The 16,722-nt window shown below is 51.3% G+C and overlaps 1 long non-coding RNA gene and 15 other non-coding genes across 16 annotated transcripts in view; all 16 read left to right on the plus strand.

The window, feature by feature from the left end:
• LOC147844918 (uncharacterized) overlaps positions 1–16,722 on the plus strand; it is a 66,027-nt gene that overhangs the window by 29,631 nt on the left and 19,674 nt on the right. The gene's annotated exons all lie outside the window — the stretch shown is intronic.
• On the plus strand, positions 2,644–2,714 carry trnag-gcc (transfer RNA glycine (anticodon GCC)). Its single transcript has one exon. It is a non-coding gene; the product is annotated as a tRNA-Gly (tRNA).
• Positions 3,757–3,827, plus strand: trnag-ccc (transfer RNA glycine (anticodon CCC)). Its single transcript has one exon. It is a non-coding gene; the product is annotated as a tRNA-Gly (tRNA).
• Positions 4,075–4,145, plus strand: trnag-gcc (transfer RNA glycine (anticodon GCC)). The gene has a single exon. It is a non-coding gene; the product is annotated as a tRNA-Gly (tRNA).
• trnag-ccc (transfer RNA glycine (anticodon CCC)) lies at positions 5,330–5,400 on the plus strand. Its single transcript has one exon. It is a non-coding gene; the product is annotated as a tRNA-Gly (tRNA).
• trnag-ccc (transfer RNA glycine (anticodon CCC)) lies at positions 7,379–7,449 on the plus strand. The gene has a single exon. It is a non-coding gene; the product is annotated as a tRNA-Gly (tRNA).
• On the plus strand, positions 8,015–8,085 carry trnag-gcc (transfer RNA glycine (anticodon GCC)). Its single transcript has one exon. It is a non-coding gene; the product is annotated as a tRNA-Gly (tRNA).
• On the plus strand, positions 8,651–8,721 carry trnag-gcc (transfer RNA glycine (anticodon GCC)). Its single transcript has one exon. It is a non-coding gene; the product is annotated as a tRNA-Gly (tRNA).
• Positions 10,207–10,277, plus strand: trnar-ccu (transfer RNA arginine (anticodon CCU)). Its single transcript has one exon. It is a non-coding gene; the product is annotated as a tRNA-Arg (tRNA).
• On the plus strand, positions 10,525–10,595 carry trnag-ccc (transfer RNA glycine (anticodon CCC)). The gene has a single exon. It is a non-coding gene; the product is annotated as a tRNA-Gly (tRNA).
• On the plus strand, positions 11,002–11,072 carry trnag-gcc (transfer RNA glycine (anticodon GCC)). Its single transcript has one exon. It is a non-coding gene; the product is annotated as a tRNA-Gly (tRNA).
• Positions 12,115–12,185, plus strand: trnag-ccc (transfer RNA glycine (anticodon CCC)). Its single transcript has one exon. It is a non-coding gene; the product is annotated as a tRNA-Gly (tRNA).
• Positions 12,591–12,661, plus strand: trnag-gcc (transfer RNA glycine (anticodon GCC)). Its single transcript has one exon. It is a non-coding gene; the product is annotated as a tRNA-Gly (tRNA).
• On the plus strand, positions 13,068–13,138 carry trnar-ccu (transfer RNA arginine (anticodon CCU)). Its single transcript has one exon. It is a non-coding gene; the product is annotated as a tRNA-Arg (tRNA).
• Positions 16,088–16,158, plus strand: trnag-ccc (transfer RNA glycine (anticodon CCC)). The gene has a single exon. It is a non-coding gene; the product is annotated as a tRNA-Gly (tRNA).
• trnag-ccc (transfer RNA glycine (anticodon CCC)) lies at positions 16,405–16,475 on the plus strand. The gene has a single exon. It is a non-coding gene; the product is annotated as a tRNA-Gly (tRNA).

Below are 16,722 nucleotides of genomic sequence, written 5' to 3' on the forward strand. Positions count from 1 at the left end.
TTCCTGGCCAATGCAATTCCTGTTTATTGTTGCTAATTTTCCAGCTCTGGGTAACAGCCTTGCAGTAATCACACCCCACTATGACAGCAGTATGAGGATATCAGCATTGGTGGTTCAGTGGTAGAATACTCGCTTGCAACGCAGGAGACCCGGGTCCGATTCCTGGCCAATGCAAATTGTCTTTTGTGTTGCTACTCTTACAGCTCTGGGTAACAGCCTTGCAGCAATCACACCCCACTAGAACAGCAGTAAGAGCATATCAGCATTGGTGGTTTAGTAGTAGAATTCTCGCCTCCCACACAGGAGACCTGGGTCCGATTCCCGGCCAACGAAGTTCGCTTTTTGTGTTGCTTCTCTTCCAGCTCTGGGTAACAGCCTTGCAGCAATCACACCCCACTAGGAGAGCAGTATGAGCATATCAGCATTGGTGACTCAGTGGTAGAGTTCTCGCCTCCCACGTGGGAGACCCGGGTCCGATTCCTGGCCATTGCAATACCCGTTTTGTGTTGCTAATCTTCCAGCTCTGGGTAACAGCCTTGCAGCAATCACAACCCACTAGGACAGCAGCATGAGCATATCAGCATTAATGGTTCAGTGGTAGAATTCTTGCCTCCCACGCGGAAGACCCGGGTCCGATTCCTGGCCAATGCAAACCCTGTTGTGTGTTGTTACTCTTTCAGCTCTGGGTAACAGCCTTGCAGCAATCACACCCCACTAGGACTGCAGTATGAGCATATCAGCATTGGTTGTTCACTGGTAGAGTTCTCGCCTGCCACGTGGGAGACCCTGGTCCGGTTCCTGGCCAATGCAAATCCTGTTTTGTATTGCTACTCTTCCAGCTCTGGGTAACAGCCTTGCAGCAATCACACCCCACTAGGACAGATGTTTGAGCATATCAGCATTGGTGGTTCAGTGGTAGACTTCTTACCTGCCACGCAGTAGACCTGGGTCTGATTCCCGGCCAATGCAATTTCTTTTTTGTGTTGCTACTCTTCCAGCTCTGGGTAACAGCCTTGCAGCAATCACACCCCACTAGGACAGCTGTATGAGCAAATCAGCTTTGGTGGTTCAGTGGTAGCATCCTCGCCTGCCACGCGGGAGACCTGGGTTCGATTCAAGGCCAATGCAATTCGTATTTTGTGTTGCTACTCTTCCAGCTCTGGGTAACAGCCTTGCAGCAATCACACCCAACTAGGACAGCAAACTGAGCATATCAGCATTAATGGTTCAGTGGTAGAATTCTCGCCTCCCACGCGGGAGTCCTCAATCCGATTCCTGGCCAATGCAATTTTGGTTTTGTGTTGCAACTCTTCCAGTTCTGGGTAACAGCCTTGCAGCAATCACACCCCACAAGGACAGCAGTATGAGCATATCAGCATTGGTGGTTCAGTGGTAGAATTCTCCCCTCCTACGCAGGAGACCCGGATTCGATTACCGGCCAATGCAATTCGTCTTTTGTGTTGCTACTCTTCCAGCTCTGGGTAACAGCCTTGCAGCAATCACACCCCACTAGGACAGCAGTGTGAGCATATCAGCATGGGTGGTTCAGTGGTAGTATTCTCGCCTCCCACGCAAGAGACCCAGATCGATTCCCGGCCAATGCAAATCCTGTTTTATGATGCTACTCTACAGCTCTGGGTAACAGCCTTGCAGCAATCACACCCCACTAGGACAGCAATATGAGCATATCAGCATTGGTGGTTTTGTGGTAGAATTCTCGCCTCCCACACAGGACACCTGGGTCCGAATTTTGGCCAACGCAGTTCCTTTTTTGTGTTGCTTCTCTTCCAGCTCTGGGTAACAGCCTTGCAGCAGTCACACCCCACTAGGGCAGCAATTTAAGCATATCAGCATTGGTGGTTCAGTGGTAGAATTCTCGCCTGCCACGCGGGAGACCCGTGTCTGATTCCCGGCCAATGCAAATCCTGTTTTGTGTTGCTACTCTTTCAGCTCTGGGTAACAGCCTTGCAGCAATCACACCCAACTAGGACAGCAAACTGAGCATATCAGCATTAATGGTTCAGTGGTAGAATTCTCGCCTCCCACGCGGGAGTCCTCAATCCGATTCCTGGCCAATGCAATTTTGGTTTTGTGTTGCAACTCTTCCAGTTCTGGGTAACAGCCTTGCAGCAATCACACCCCACAAGGACAGCAGTATGAGCATATCAGCATTGGTGGTTCAGTGGTAGAATTCTCCCCTCCTACGCAGGAGACCCGGATTCGATTACCGGGCAATGCAATTCGTCTTTTGTGTTGCTACTCTTCCAGCTCTGGGTAACAGCCTTGCAGCAATCACACCCCACTAGGACAGCAGTGTGAGCATATCAGCATTGGTGGTTCAGTGGTAGTATTCTCGCCTCCCACGCAAGAGACCCAGATCGATTCCCGGCCAATGCAAATCCTGTTTTATGATGCTACTCTACAGCTCTGGGTAACAGCCTTGCAGCAATCACACCCCACTAGGACAGCAATATGAGCATATCAGCATTGGTGGTTTTGTGGTAGAATTCTCGCCTCCCACACAGGACACCTGGGTCCGAATTTTGGCCAACGCAGTTCCTTTTTTGTGTTGCTTCTCTTCCAGCTCTGGGTAACAGCCTTGCAGCAGTCACACCCCACTAGGGCAGCAATTTAAGCATATCAGCATTGGTGGTTCAGTGGTAGAATTCTCGCCTGCCACGCGGGAGACCTGGGTCCGATTCCCGGCCAATGCAAATCCTGTTTTGTGTTGCTACTCTTTCAGCTCTGGGTAACAGCCTTGCAGCAATCACACCCCACTAGGACAGTTGTATAAGCATATCAGCATTGGTGGTTCAGTGGTAGAATTCTTGCTTCCCACGCGGGAGTCCTCTGTCTGATTCCTGGCCAATGCAATTTCTGTTTTGTGTTGCAACTCTTCCAGTTCTGGGTAACAGCCTTGCAGCAACCACACCCCACAAGGACAGCAGGATGAGCATATCAGCATTGGTGGTTCAGTGGTAGAATTGACGCCTCCCACGCAGGAGACCCGGATTCGATTGCCGGCCAATGCAATTCGTCTTTTGTGTTGCTACTCTTCCAGCTCTGGGTAACAGCCTTGCAGCAATCACACCCCACTAGGACAGCAGTGTGAGCATATCAGCATTGGTGGTTCAGTGGTAGAACTCTCGCCTCCTGCGCAGAAGACCTGGGTCCGATTCTCGGCCAACGCAGTTCCCTTTTTGTGTTGCTTCTTTTCCAGCTCTGGGTAACAGCATTGCCGCAGTCACACCCCACTAGGGCAGCAATTTAAGCATATCAGCATTGGTGGTTCAGTGGTAGAATTCTCGCCTGCCATGCGGGAGACCCGGGTCTGATTCCCGACCAATGCAAATCCTGTTTTGTGTTGCTACTCTTTCAGCTCTGGGTAACAGCCTTGCAGCAATCACACCCCACTAGGACAGTTCTATAACCATATCAGCATTGGTGGTTCAGTGGTAGAATTCTCGCCTCCCACGCGGGAGTCCTCTGTCCGATTCCTGGCCAAAGCAATTTCTGTTTTGTGTTGCAACTCTTCCAGTTCTGGGTAACAGCCTTGCAGCAATCACACCCCACAAGGACAGCAGTTTGAGCATATCAGCATTGGTGGTTTAGTGGTAGAATTCTTGCCTGCCACACAGGAGACCTGGGTCCGATTCCCGGCCAATGCAGTTCCCTTTTTGTGTTGCTTCTTTTCCAGCTCTGTGTAACAGCCTTGCAGCAATCACACCCCACTAGGAGAGCAGTATGAGCATATCAGCATTGGTGGTTCAGTGGTAGAATTCTTGCCTCCCACGCGGGAGACCCGGGTCCGAATCCCGGCTAATGCAATTCCTGTTTTGTGTTGCTACTCTTCCAGCTCTGGGTAACAGCCTTGCAGCAATCACACCCCACTAGGACAGATGTATGAGCATATCAGCTTTGGTGGTTCAGTGGTAGCATTCTCGCCTGCCACGCGGGAGACCCGGCTCTGATTCCCGGCCAATGCAAATCCTGTTTTGTGTTGCTACTCTTCCAGCTCTGAGTAACAGCCTTGCAGCAGTCACACCCCACTAGGGCAGCAATTTAAGCATATCAGCATTGGTGGTTCAGTGGTAGAATTCTCGCCTGCCACGCGGGAGACCCGGGTCCGATTCCCGGCCAATGCAATTCCTGTTTTGTGTTGCTACTCTTCCAGCTCTGGGTAACAGCCTTGCAGCAATCACACCCCACTAGGACAGCAGTATGAGCATATCAGCAGTGGTGGTTCACTGGTAGAATTCTCGCCTGGTTCGGTTCCTGGCCAATGCAAACCCTGTTTTGTGTTGTTACTCTTCCAGCTCTGGGTAACAGCCTTGCAGCAATCACACCCCACTAGGACAGTTATATAAGCATATTGGCATTGGTGGTTTAGTGGTAGAATTCTCGCCTGCCACGCGGGAGACCTGGGTCCAATTCCCGGCCAATGCAATTGCTGTTTTGTGTGCCTCCTGTTACAACTCTAGTTGACGGCCTTTTAGCACTCACATAACACAAAGGCAAATAACAACATGTCTCAGCATTGGTGGTTCAGTGGTAGAATTCTTGCCTGCCATGCGGGAAACCCTGGTCCGATTCCCGGCCAATGCAGTTCCTGTTTTGTGTTGCTACTCTTCCAGCTCTGGGTAACAGCCGTGCAGCAATCACAAACCACTAGGACAGCAGTCTGAGCATATCAGCAGTGGTGGTTCAGTGGTAGAATTCTCGCCTCCCACTGGGCAGACCCGGGTCCGATTCCCGGCAAATGCTATTCCTGTTTTGTGTTGCTAATCTTCTAGCTCTGGGTAACAACCTTGCAGCAATCACACCCCACTAGGACAGTTCTATCAGCATAGCAGCATTGGTGGTTGAGTGGTAGAATACTCGCCTGCCACGTGGGAGACCTGGGTCAGATTCCTGGCCAATGCAAATCCTGTTTTGTGTTGCTACTCTTCCAGCTCTGGGTAACAGCCCTGCAGCAATCACACCCCACTAGGACAGATGTATGAGCATATCAGCTTTGGTGGTTCAGTGGTAGCGTTCTCTACTACCACGCGGGAGACCCGGGTCCGATTCCCGGCTAATGCAAATCCTGTTTTGTGTTGCTACTCTTCCAGCTCTGGGTAACAGCCTTGCAGCAGTCACACCCCACTAGGGCAGCAATTTAAGCATATCAGCATCGGTGGTTCAGTGGTAGAATTCTCGCCTGCCACGCGGGAGACCTGGGTCCGATTCCCGGCCAACGCCGTTCCCTTTTTGTGTTGCTTCTCTTCCAGCTCTGGGTAACAGCCTTGCAGCAATCACACCCTACTAGGAGAGCAGAATGAGCATATCAGCGTTGGTGGTTCAGTGGTAGAATTCTCGCCTCCCACACGGGAGACCTGGGTCCGATTCCCGGCCAATGCAAACCCTGTTTTGTGTTGTTACTCTTTCAGCTCTGGGTAACAGCCTTGCAGCAATCACACCCCACTAGGACAGCAGTATGAGCATATTGTATTGGTGGTTCACTGGTAGACTTCTTGCCTGCCACGCGGTGGACCTGGATCCGATTCCCGGCCAATGCAATTTCTTTTTTGTGTTGCTACTCTTCCAGCTCTGGGTAACAGCATTGCAGCAATCACAACCCACTAGGACAGCAGCATGAGCATATCAGCATTAATGGTTCAGTGGTAGAATTCTCGCCTCCCACGTGGGAGACCTCGGTCCGATTCCTGGCCAATGCAATTCCTGTTTTGTGTTGCTAATCTTCCAGCTCTGGGTATCAGCCTTGCAGCAATCACACCCCACTAGGACAGCAGTATGAGCATATCAGCATTGGTGGTTCACTGGTAGAATTCTCGCCTGGTCCAGTTCCTGGCCAATGCAAACCCTGTTTTGTGTTGTTACTCTTCCAGCTCTGGGTAACAGCCTTGCAGCTATCACACCCCACTGGGACAGACGTATAAGCATATCAGCATTGGTGGTTCAGTGGTAGAATTCTCGCCTGCCATGCGGGAGACCCGGGTCCGATTTCTGGCCAATGCAGTTCCTATTTTGTGTTGCTACTCTTCCAGCTCTGGGTAACAGCCGTGCAGCAATCACAACCCACTAGGACAGCAGACTGAGCATATCAGCAGTGGTGGTTCAGTGGTAGAATTCTCGCCTCCCACTGGGGAGAACCGGGTCCGATTCCCGGCAAATGCAATTCCTGTTTTGTGTTGCTAATCTTCTAGCTCTGGGTAACAACCTTGCAGCAATCACACCCCACTAGGACAGTTCTATCAGCATAACAGCATTGGTGGTTGAGTGGTAGAATTCTCGCCTACCACACAGTAGACCTGGATCAGATTCCCGGTCAATGCAATTTCTTTTTTGTGTTGCTACTCTTCCAGCTCTGGGTAACAGCCTTGCAGCAATCACAACCCACTAGGACAGCAGCATGAGCATATCAGCATTTATGGTTCAGTGGTAGAATTCTTGCCTCCCACGCGGAAGACCCGTGTCCGATTCCTGGCCAATGCAAACCCTGTTTTGTGTTGTTACTCTTTCAGCTCTGGGTAACAGCCTTGCAGCAATCACACCCCACTAGGACTGCAGTATGAGCATATCAGCATTGGTGGTTCACTGGTAGAATTCTCGCCTGCCAGCTGGGAGACCCTGGTCCGGTTCCTGGCCAATGCAAATCCTGTTTTGTGTAGCAACTCTTCCAGCTCTGGGTAACAGCCTTGCAGCAATCACACCCCACTAGGACAGATGTTTGAGCATATCAGCAGTGGTGGTTCAGTGGTAGACTTCTTGCCTGCTACGCGGTAGACCTGGGTCTGATTCCCGGCCAATGCAATTTCTTTTTTGTGTTGCTACTCTTCCAGCTCTGGGTAACAGCCTTGCAGCAATCACACCCCACTAGGATATTTGTATAAGCATATGAGCATTAGTGGTTCAGTGATAGAAATCTCGCCTCCCACGCGGGAGTCCTCTGTCCGATTCCTGGCAAATGCAATTTCTGTTTTGTGTTGCAACTCTTTCAGTTCTGGGTAACAGCCTTGCAGCAATCACACCCCACAAGGACAGCAGGATGAGCATATCAGCATTGGTGTTTCAGTGGTAGAATTCTCGCCTCCTACGCAGGAGACCCGGATTCGATTACCGGCCAATGCAATTCGTCTTTTGTCTTGCTACTCTTCCAGCTCTGGGTAACAGCCTTGCAGCGATCACACCCCACTAGGACAGCTTTGTGAGCATATCAGCATTGGTGGTTCAGTGGTAGAATTCTCGCCTCCAGCGCAGGAAATGCAGGTATGATTCCCTTCCAACGCAGTTCCCTTTTTGTGTTGCTTCTCTTCCAGCTCTGGGTAACAGCCTTGCAGCAATCACACCCCACTAGGAGAGCAATACGAGCATATCAGCATTGGTGGTTCAGTGGTAGAATTCTCGCCTCCCACGCGGGAGACCCGGGTCCGATTCCCGGCCAATGCAATTCCTGTTTTGTGTTGCTACTCTTTCAGCTCTGGGTAACAGCCTTGCAGCAATCACACCCCACTAGGACAGCAGTATGAGCATATCAGCATTGGTGGTTTTGTGGTAGATTTCTCGCCTCCCACACAGGAGACCTGGGTCCGATTCTCGGCCAACGCAGTTCCCTTTTTGTGTTGCTTCTCTTCCAGCTCTGGGTAACAGCCTTGCAGCAGTCACACCCCACTAGGGCAGCAATTTAGGCTTATCATCATTGGTGGTTCAGTGGTAGAATTCTCGCCTGCCACGCGGGAGACCCGGGTCCGATTCCCGGCCAATGCAAATCCTGTTTTGTGTTGCTACTCTTTCAGCTCTGGGTAACAGCCTTGCAGCAACCACACCCCACTAGGACAGCAGTATGAGCATATCAGCATTGGTGGTTTTGTGGTAGATTTCTCGCCTCCCACACATGAGACCTCGGTCCGATTCTCGGCCAACGCAGTTCCCTTTTTGTGTTGCTTCTCTTCCAGCTCTGAGTAACAGCCTTGCAGCAATCACACCCCACTAGGGCAGCAATTTAAGCATATCAGCATTGGTGGTTCAGTGGTAGAATTCTCGCCTGCCACGCGGGAGACCCGGGTCCGATTCCCGGCCAATGCAAATCCTGTTTTGTGTTGCTACTCTTTCAGCTCTGGGTAACAGCCTTGCAGCAATCACACCCCACTAGGACAGCTCTATAAGCATATCAGCATTGGTGGTTTAGTGGTAGAATTCTCGCCTCCCACGCGGGAGTCCTCTGTCCGATTCCTGGCCAAAGCAATTTCTGTTTTGTGTTGCAACTCTTCCAGTTCTGGGTAACAGCCTTGCAGCAATCACACCCCACTAGGACAGCAGTATGAGCATATCACCATTGGTGGTTCAGTGGTAGAATTCTCGCCTTCCTCGCGGGAGACCCGGGTCCGAATCCCGGCCAATGCAATTCCTGTTTTGTGTTGCTACTCTTCCAGCTCTGGGTAACAGCCTTGCAGCAATCACACCCCACTAGGACAGATGTATTGCCATATCAGCTTTGGTGGTTCAGTGGTAGCATTCTCGCCTGCCACGCGGGAGACCCGGCTCCGATTCCCGGCCAATGCAAATCCTGTTTTGTGTTGCTACTCTTCCAGCTCTGGGTAACAGCCTTGCAGCAGTCACACCCCACTAGGGCAGCAATTTAAGCATATCAGCATTGGTGGTTCAGTGGTAGAATTCTCGCCTGCCACGCGGGAGACCCGGGTCCGATTCCCGGCCAATGCAATTCCTGTTTTGTGTTGCTACTCTTCCAGCTCTGGGTAACAGCCTTGCAGCAATCACACCCCACTAGGACAGCAGTATGAGCATATCACCATTGGTGGTTCACTGGTAGAATTCTCGCCTGGTCCGGTTCCTGGCCAATGCAAACCCTGTTTTGTATTGTTACTCTTCCAGCTCTGGGTAACAGCCTTGCAGCAATCACACCCCACTAGGACAGTTGTAAAAGCATATCGGCATTGGTGGTTTAGTGGTAGAATTCTCGCCTGCCACGCGGGAGACCTGGGTCCGATTCCCGGCCAATGCAATTGCTGTTTTGTGTGCCTCCTGTTACAACTCTAGTTGACGGCCTTTTAGCACTCACATAACACAAAGGCAAAGAACAACATGTCTCAGCATTGGTGGTTCAGTGGTAGAATTCTCGCCTGCCATGCGGAAGACCCGGGTCCGATTCCCGGCCAATGCAGTTCCTATTTTGTGTTGCTACTCTTCCAGCTCTGGGTAACAGCCGTGCAGCTATCACAACCCACTAGGACAGCAGTCTGAGCATATCAGCAGTGGTGGTTCAGTGGTAGAATTCTCGCCTCCCACTGGGCAGACCCGTGTCCGATTCCCGGCCAATGCAATTTCTTTTTTGTGTTGCTACTCTTCCAGCTCTGGGTAACAGCCTTGCAGCAATCACAACCCACTAGGACAGCAGCATGAGCATATCAGCATTAATGGTTCAGTGGTAGAAATCTCGCCTCCCACGCGGAAGACCCAGGTCCGATTCCTGGCCAATGCAAACCCTGTTTTGTGTTGTTACTCTTTCAGCTCTGGGTATCAGCCTTGCAGCAATCACACCCCACTAGGACAGCAGTATGAGCATAACAGCATTGGTGGTTCACTGGTAGAATTCTTGCCTGGTCCAGTTCCTGGCCAATGCAAAGCCTGTTTTGTGTAGTTAATCTTCTAGCTCCGGTTAACAGCCTTGCAGCAATCACACCCCAATAGGACAGATGTTTCAGCATATCAGCATTGGTGGTTCAGTGGTAGACTTCTTGCCTACCACGCGGTAGACCTGGGTCAGATTCCCGGCCAATGCAATTTCTTTTTTGTGTTGCTACTCTTCCAGCTCTGGGTAACAGCCTTGCAGCAATCACAACCCACTAGGACAGCAGCATGAGCATATCAGCATTAATGGTTCAGTGGTAGACTTCTTACCTCCCACGCGGAAGACCCGGGTCCGATTCCTGGCCAATGCAAACCCTGTTTTGTGTTGTTACTCTTTCAGCTCTGGGTAACAGCCTTGCAGCAATCACACCCCACTAGGACATTTGTATAAGCATATCAGCTTTAGTGGTTCAGTGGTAGAAATCTCGCCTCCCACGCGGGAGTCCTCTAACCGATTACTGGCGAATGCAATTTCTGTTTTGTGTTGCAACTCTTTCAGTTCTGGGTAACAGCCTTGCAGCAATCACACCCCACAAGGACAGCAGGATGAGCATACCAGCATTGGTGGTTCAGTGGTAGAATTCTCGCCTCCTACGCAGGAGACCCGGATTCGATTACCGGCCAATGCAATTCGTCTTTTGTGTTGCTACTCTTCCAGCTCTGGGTAACAGCCTTGCAGCGATCACACGCCACTAGGACAGCAGTGTGAGCATATCAGCATTGGTGGTTCAGGGGTAGAATTCTCGCCTCCAGTGCAGGAAACGCAGGTACGATTCCCTTCCAACGCAGTTCCCTTTTTGTGTTGCTTCTCTTCCAGCTCTGGGTAACAGCCTTGCAGCAATCACACCCCACTAGGAGAGCACTATGAGCATATCAGCATTGGTGGTTCAGTGGTAGAATTCTCGCCTCCCACGCGGGAGACCCGGGTCCGATTCCTGGCCAATGCAATTCCTGTTTTGTGTTGCTACTCTTTCAGCTCTGGGTAACAGCCTTGCAGCAATCACACCCCACTAGGACAGCAGTATGAGCATATCAGCATTGGTGGTTTTGTGGTAGATTTCTCGCCTCCCACACAGGAGTTCTGTGTCCGATTCTCGGCCAACGCAGTTCCCTTTTTGTGTTGCTTCTCTTCCAGCTCTGGGTAACAGCCTTGCAGCAGTCACACCCCACTAGGGCAGCAATTTAGGCTTATCAGCATTGGTGGTTCAGTGGTAGAATTCTCGCCTGCCACGCGGGAGACCCGGGTCCGTTTCCCGGCCAATGCAAATCCTGTTTTGTGTTGCTACTCTTCCAGCTCTGAGTAACAGCCTTGCAGCAGTCACACCCCACTAGGGCAGCAATTTAAGCATATCAGCATTGGTGGTTCAGTGGTAGAATTCTCGCCTGCCACGCGGGAGACCCGGGTCCGATTCCCGGCCAATGCAATTCCTGTTTTGTGTTGCTACTCTTCCAGCTCTGGGTAACAGCCGTGCAGCAATCACAACCCACTAGGACAGCAGACTGAGCATATCAGCAGTGGTGGTTCAGTGGTAGAATTCTCGCCTCCCACTGGGGAGACCCGGGTCCGATTCCCGGCAAATGCAATTCCGGTTTTGTGTTGCTAATCTTCTAGCTCTGGGTAACAACCTTGCAGCAATCACACCCCACTAGGACAGATCTATCAGCATAGCAGCATTGGTGGTTGAGTGGTAGAATTTTCGCCTGCCACGTGGGAGACCCGGATCCGATTCCTGGCCAATGCAAATCCTGTTTTGTGTTGCTACTCTTCCAGCTCTGGGTAACAGCCTTGCAGCAATCACACCCCACTAGGACAGATGTATGAGCATATCAGCTTTGGTGGTTCAGTGGTAGCATTCTCTACTGCCACGCGGGAGACCCGGGTCCGATTCCCGGCCAATGCAAATCCTGTTTTTTGTTGCTACTCTTCCAGCTCTGGGTAACAGCCTTGCAGCAATCACACCCAACTAGGACAGCAGACTGAGCATATCAGCATTGGCGGTTCAGTGGTAGAATTCTCGCCTCCCACGCGGGAGTCCTCTGTCCGATTCCTGGCCTATGCAATTTCGATTTTGTGTTGCAACTCTTCCAGTTCTGGGTAACAGCCTTGCAGCAATCACACGCCACAAGGACAGCAGGATGAGCATATCAGCATTGGTGGATCAGTGGTAGAATTCTCGCCTCCTATGCAGGAGTCCCGGATTCGATTACCGGCCAATGCAATTCGTCTTTTGTGTTGCTACTCTTCCAGCTCTGGGTAACAGCCTTGCAGCAATCACACGCCACAAGGACAGCAGGATGAGCATATCAGCATTGGTGGATCAGTGGTAGAATTCTCGCCTCCTACGCAGGAGTCCCGGATTCGATTACCGGCCAATGCAATTCGTCTTTTGTGTTGCTACTCTTCCAGCTCTGGGTAACAGCCTTGCAGCAATCACACCCCACTAGGACAGCAGTGTGAGCATATCAGCATTGGTGGTTCAGTGGTAGAATTCTCGCCTCCCACGCAGGAGACCCAGGTCCGATTCCCGGCCAATGCAAATCCTCTTTTATGTTGCTACTCTCCAGCTCTGGGTAACAGCCTTGCAGCAATCACACCCCACTAGGACAGCAGTATGAGCATATCAGCATTGGTGGTTTTGTGGTAGAATTCTCGCCTCTCACACAGGAGACCTGGGTCCGATTCTCGGCCAACACAGTTCCCTTTTTGTGTTGCTTCTCTTCCAGCTCTGGGTAACAGCCTTGCAGCAATCACACCCCACTAGGACAGCAGTATGAGCATATCAGCATTGGTGGTTTTGTGGTAGATTTCTCGCCTCTCACACAGGAGACCTGAGTCCGATTCTCGGCCAACGCAGTTCCCTTTTTGTGTTGCTTCTCTTCCAGCTCTGGGTAACAGCCTTGCAGCAGTCAAACCCCACTAGGGCAGCAATTTAGGCTTATCAGCATTGGTGGTTCAGTGGTAGAATTCTCGCCTGCCATGCGGGAGACCCGGGTCCGATTCCCGGCCAATGCAATTCCTGTTTTGTGTTGCTACTCTTCCAGCTCTGGGTAACAGCCGTGCAGCAATCACAACCCACTAGGACAGTTCTATAAGCATATAAGCATTGGTGGTTCAGTGGTAGAATTCTTGCCTGCCACGCGGGAGACCCTGCTCTGATTCCCGGCCAATGCAAATCCTGTTTTGTGTTGCTACTCTTCCAGCTCTGAGTAACAGCCTTGCAGCAGTCAAACCCCACTAGGGCAGCATTTCAAGCATATCAGCATTGGTGGTTCAGTAGTAGAATTCTCGCCTGCCACGCGGGAGACCCGGGTCCGATTCCCGGCCAATGCAAATCCTGTTTTGTGTTGCTACTCTTCCAGCTCTGGGTAACAGCCTTGCAGCAATCACACCCCACAAGGACAGCAGGATGAGCATATCAGCATTGGTGGTTCAGTGGTAGAATTCTCGCCTCCTACGCAGGAAACCCGGATTCGATTACCGGCCAATGCAATTCGTCTTTTGTGTTGCTACTCTTTCAGCTCTGGGTAACAGCCTTGCAGCGATCACACCCCACTAGGACATTAGTGTGAGCATATCAGCATTGGTGGTTCAGTGGTAGAATTCTAGCCTCCCATGCAGGAAACCCAGGTACGATTCCCTTCCAACGCAGTTCCCTTTTTGTGTTGCTTCTCTTCCAGCTTTGGGTAACAGCCTTGCAGCAATCACACCCCACTAGGAGAGCAGTATGAACATATCAGCATTGGTGGTTTAGTGGTAGAATTATCGACTCCCACACAGGAGACCTGGGTCCGATTCCCGGCCACCGCAGTCCCCTTTTTGTGTTGCTTCTCTTCCAGCTCTGTGTAACAGCCTTGCAGCAATCACACCCCACTAGGAGAGCAGTATGAGCATATCAGCATTGGTGGTTCAGTGGTAGAATTCTAGCCTCCCACGCGGGAGACCCGGGTCCGAATCCCAGCCAATGCAATTCCTGTTTTGTGTTGCTACTCTTCCAGCTCTGGGTAACAGCCTTGCAGCAATCACACCCCACTAGGACAGTTGTATGAGCATATCAGCTTTGAAGGTTCAGTGGTAGCATTCTCGCCTGCCACACGGGAGACCCGGCTCCGATTCCCGGCCAATGCAAATCCTGTTTTGTGTTGCTACTCTTCCAGCTCTGAGTAACAGCCTTGCAGCAGTCACACCCCACTAGGGCAGCAATTTAAGCATGACAGCATTGGTGGTTCAGTGGTAGAATTCTCGCCTGCCACGCGGGAGACCCGGGTCCGTTTCCCGGCCAATGCAATACCTGTTTTGTGTTGCTACTCTTCCAGCTCTGGGTAACAGCTGTGTAGCAATCACAACCCACTAGGACAGCAGACTGAGCATAGCAGCAGTGGTGGTTCAGTGGTAGAATTCTCGCCTCCCACTGGGGTGACCCGGGTCCGATTCCCGGCAAATGCAATTCCTGTTTTGTGTTGCTAATCTTCTAGCTCTGGGTAACAACCTTGCAGCAATCACACCCCACTAGGACAAATCTATCAGCATAGCAGCATTGGTGGTTGAGTGGTAGAATTTTCGCCTGCCACGTGGGAGACCCAGATCCGATTCCTGGCCGATGCAAATCCTGTTTTGTGTTGCTACTCTTCCAGCTCTGGGTAACAGCCTTGCAGCAATCACACCCCACTAGGACAGATGTATGAGCATATCAGCTTTGGTGGTTCAGTGGTAGCGATCTCTATTGCCACGCGGGAGACCCGGGTTCGATTCCCGGCCAATGCAAATCCTGTTGTTTGTTGCTACTCTTCCTGCTCTGGGTAACAGCCTTGCAGCAGTCACACCCCACTAGGGCAGCAATTTAAGCATTTTAGCATCGGTGGTTCAGTGGTAGAATTCTCGCCTGCCACGCGGGAGACCTGGGTCTGATTCCCGGCCAACGCAGTTCCCTTTTTGTGTTGCTTCTCTTCCAGCTCTGGGTAACAGCCTTGCAGCAATCACACCCTACTAGGAGAGCAGTATGAGCATATCAGCGTTGGTGGTTCAGTGGTAGAATTCTCGCCTTCCACACGGGAGACCTGGGTCCGATTCCCGGCCAATGCAATTCCTGTTTTGTATAGTTAATCTTCCAGCTCCGGGTAACAGCCTTGCAGCAATCACACACTACTAGGACAGATGTTTGAGCATATCAGCATTGGTGGTTCAGTGGTAGACTTCTTGCCTACCACGCGGTAGACCTGGGTCCGATTCCCGGCCAATGCAATTTTTTTTTGTGTTGCTACTCTTCCAGCTCTGGGTAACAGCCTTGCAGCAATCACAACCCACTAGGACAGCAGCATGAGCATATCAGCATTAATGGTTCAGTGGTAGAATTCTCGCCTCCAACGCGGAAGGCCCGGGTCCGATTCCTGGCCAATGCAAACTCTATTTTGTGTTGTTACTCTTTCAGCTCTGGGTAACTGCCTTGCAGCAATAACACCCCACTAGGACAGCGATATGAGCATATCAGCATTGGTGGTTCACTGGTAGAATTCTCGCCTGCCACATGGGAGACCCTGGTCCGGTCCCTGGCCAATGCAAACCCTGTTTTGTGTTGTTACTCTTTCAGCTCTGGGTAACAGCCTTGCAGCAATCACACCCTACTAGGATAGTTGTATAAGCATATCAGCATTGGTGGTTCAGTGGTAGAATTCTCGCCTGCCACGAGGGAGACCCGGGTCCGATTCCCGGCCAATTCAATTGCTTTTTTGTGTGCCTTCTGTTACAACTCTAGTTGACGGCCTTTTAGCACTCACATAACACAAAAGCAAAGAACAACATGGCTCAGCGTTGGTGGTTCAGTGGTGGAATTCTCGCCTGCCATGCGGGAGACCCGGGTCCGATTCCTGGCCAATGCAAATCCTGTTTTGTGTTGCTACTCTTCCAGCTCTGGGTAACAGCCGTGCAGCAATCACAACCCACTAGGACAGCAGACTGAGCATATCAGCAGTGGTGGTTCAGTGGTAGAATTCTCGCCTCCCACTGGGTAGACCCGGGTCCGATTCCCGGCAAATGCAATTCTTGTTTTGTGTTGCTAATCTTCCAGCTCTGGGTAGCAGCCTTGCAGCAATCACACCCCACTAGGACAGATCTATCAGCATAGCAGCATTGGTGGTTGAGTGGTAGAATTCTCGCCTGCCACGTGGGAGACCAGGGTCCGATTCCTGGCCAATGCAAATCCTGTTTTGTGTTGCTACTCTTCTACCTCTGGGTAACAGCCTTGCAGCAATCACACCCCACTAGGACAGTAGGATGAGCATATCAGCATTGGTGGTTCAGTGGTAGAATTCTCGCCTCCCACGCAGGAGACTCGGATTCGATTACCGGCCAATGCAATTCGTCTTTTGTGTTGCTACTCTTCCAGTTCTGGGTAACAGCCTTGCAGCAATCACACCTCACTAGGACAGCAGTGTAAGCATATCAGCATTGGTGGTTCAGTGGTAGAATTCTCGCCTCCCACGCAGGAGACCCAGGTCCGATTCCCGGCCAATGCAACTCCTGTTTTATGTTGCTACTCTCCAGCTCTGGGTAACAGCCTTGCAGCAATCACACCCCACTAGGAGAGCAGTATGAGCATATCACCATTGGTGGTTTAGTGGTAAAACTCTTGCCTCCCACACAGGAGACCTGGGTCTGACTCCCGGCCAACGCAGTTCCCTTTTTGTGTTGCTTCTCTTCCAGCTCTGTGTAACAGCCTTGCAGCAATCACACCCCACTAGGAGAGCAGTATGAGCATATCAGCATTGGTGGTTCAGTGGTAGAATTCTTGCCTCCCACGCGGGAGACCCGGATTCGATTACCGGCCAATGTAATTCCTGTTGCTACTCTTCCAGCTCTGGGTAACAGCCTTGCAGCAATCACACCGCACTAGGACAGTTGTATAAGCATATAAGCATTGGTAGTTCAGTGATAGAATTCTCGCCTGCCACGTGGGAAACCCGGGTCCGATCCCTGGCCAATGCAAATCCTGTTTTGTGTTGCTACTCTTCCAGCTCTGGGTAACAGCCGTGCAGCAATCACAACCCACTAGGACAGCAGACTGAGCATATCAGCAGTGG

This window comes from Danio rerio, chromosome 4 (assembly GCF_052040795.2).
Source record: "Danio rerio strain M-AB ecotype USA chromosome 4, GRCz13ab, whole genome shotgun sequence".
NCBI lineage: Eukaryota > Metazoa > Chordata > Actinopteri > Cypriniformes > Danionidae > Danio > Danio rerio.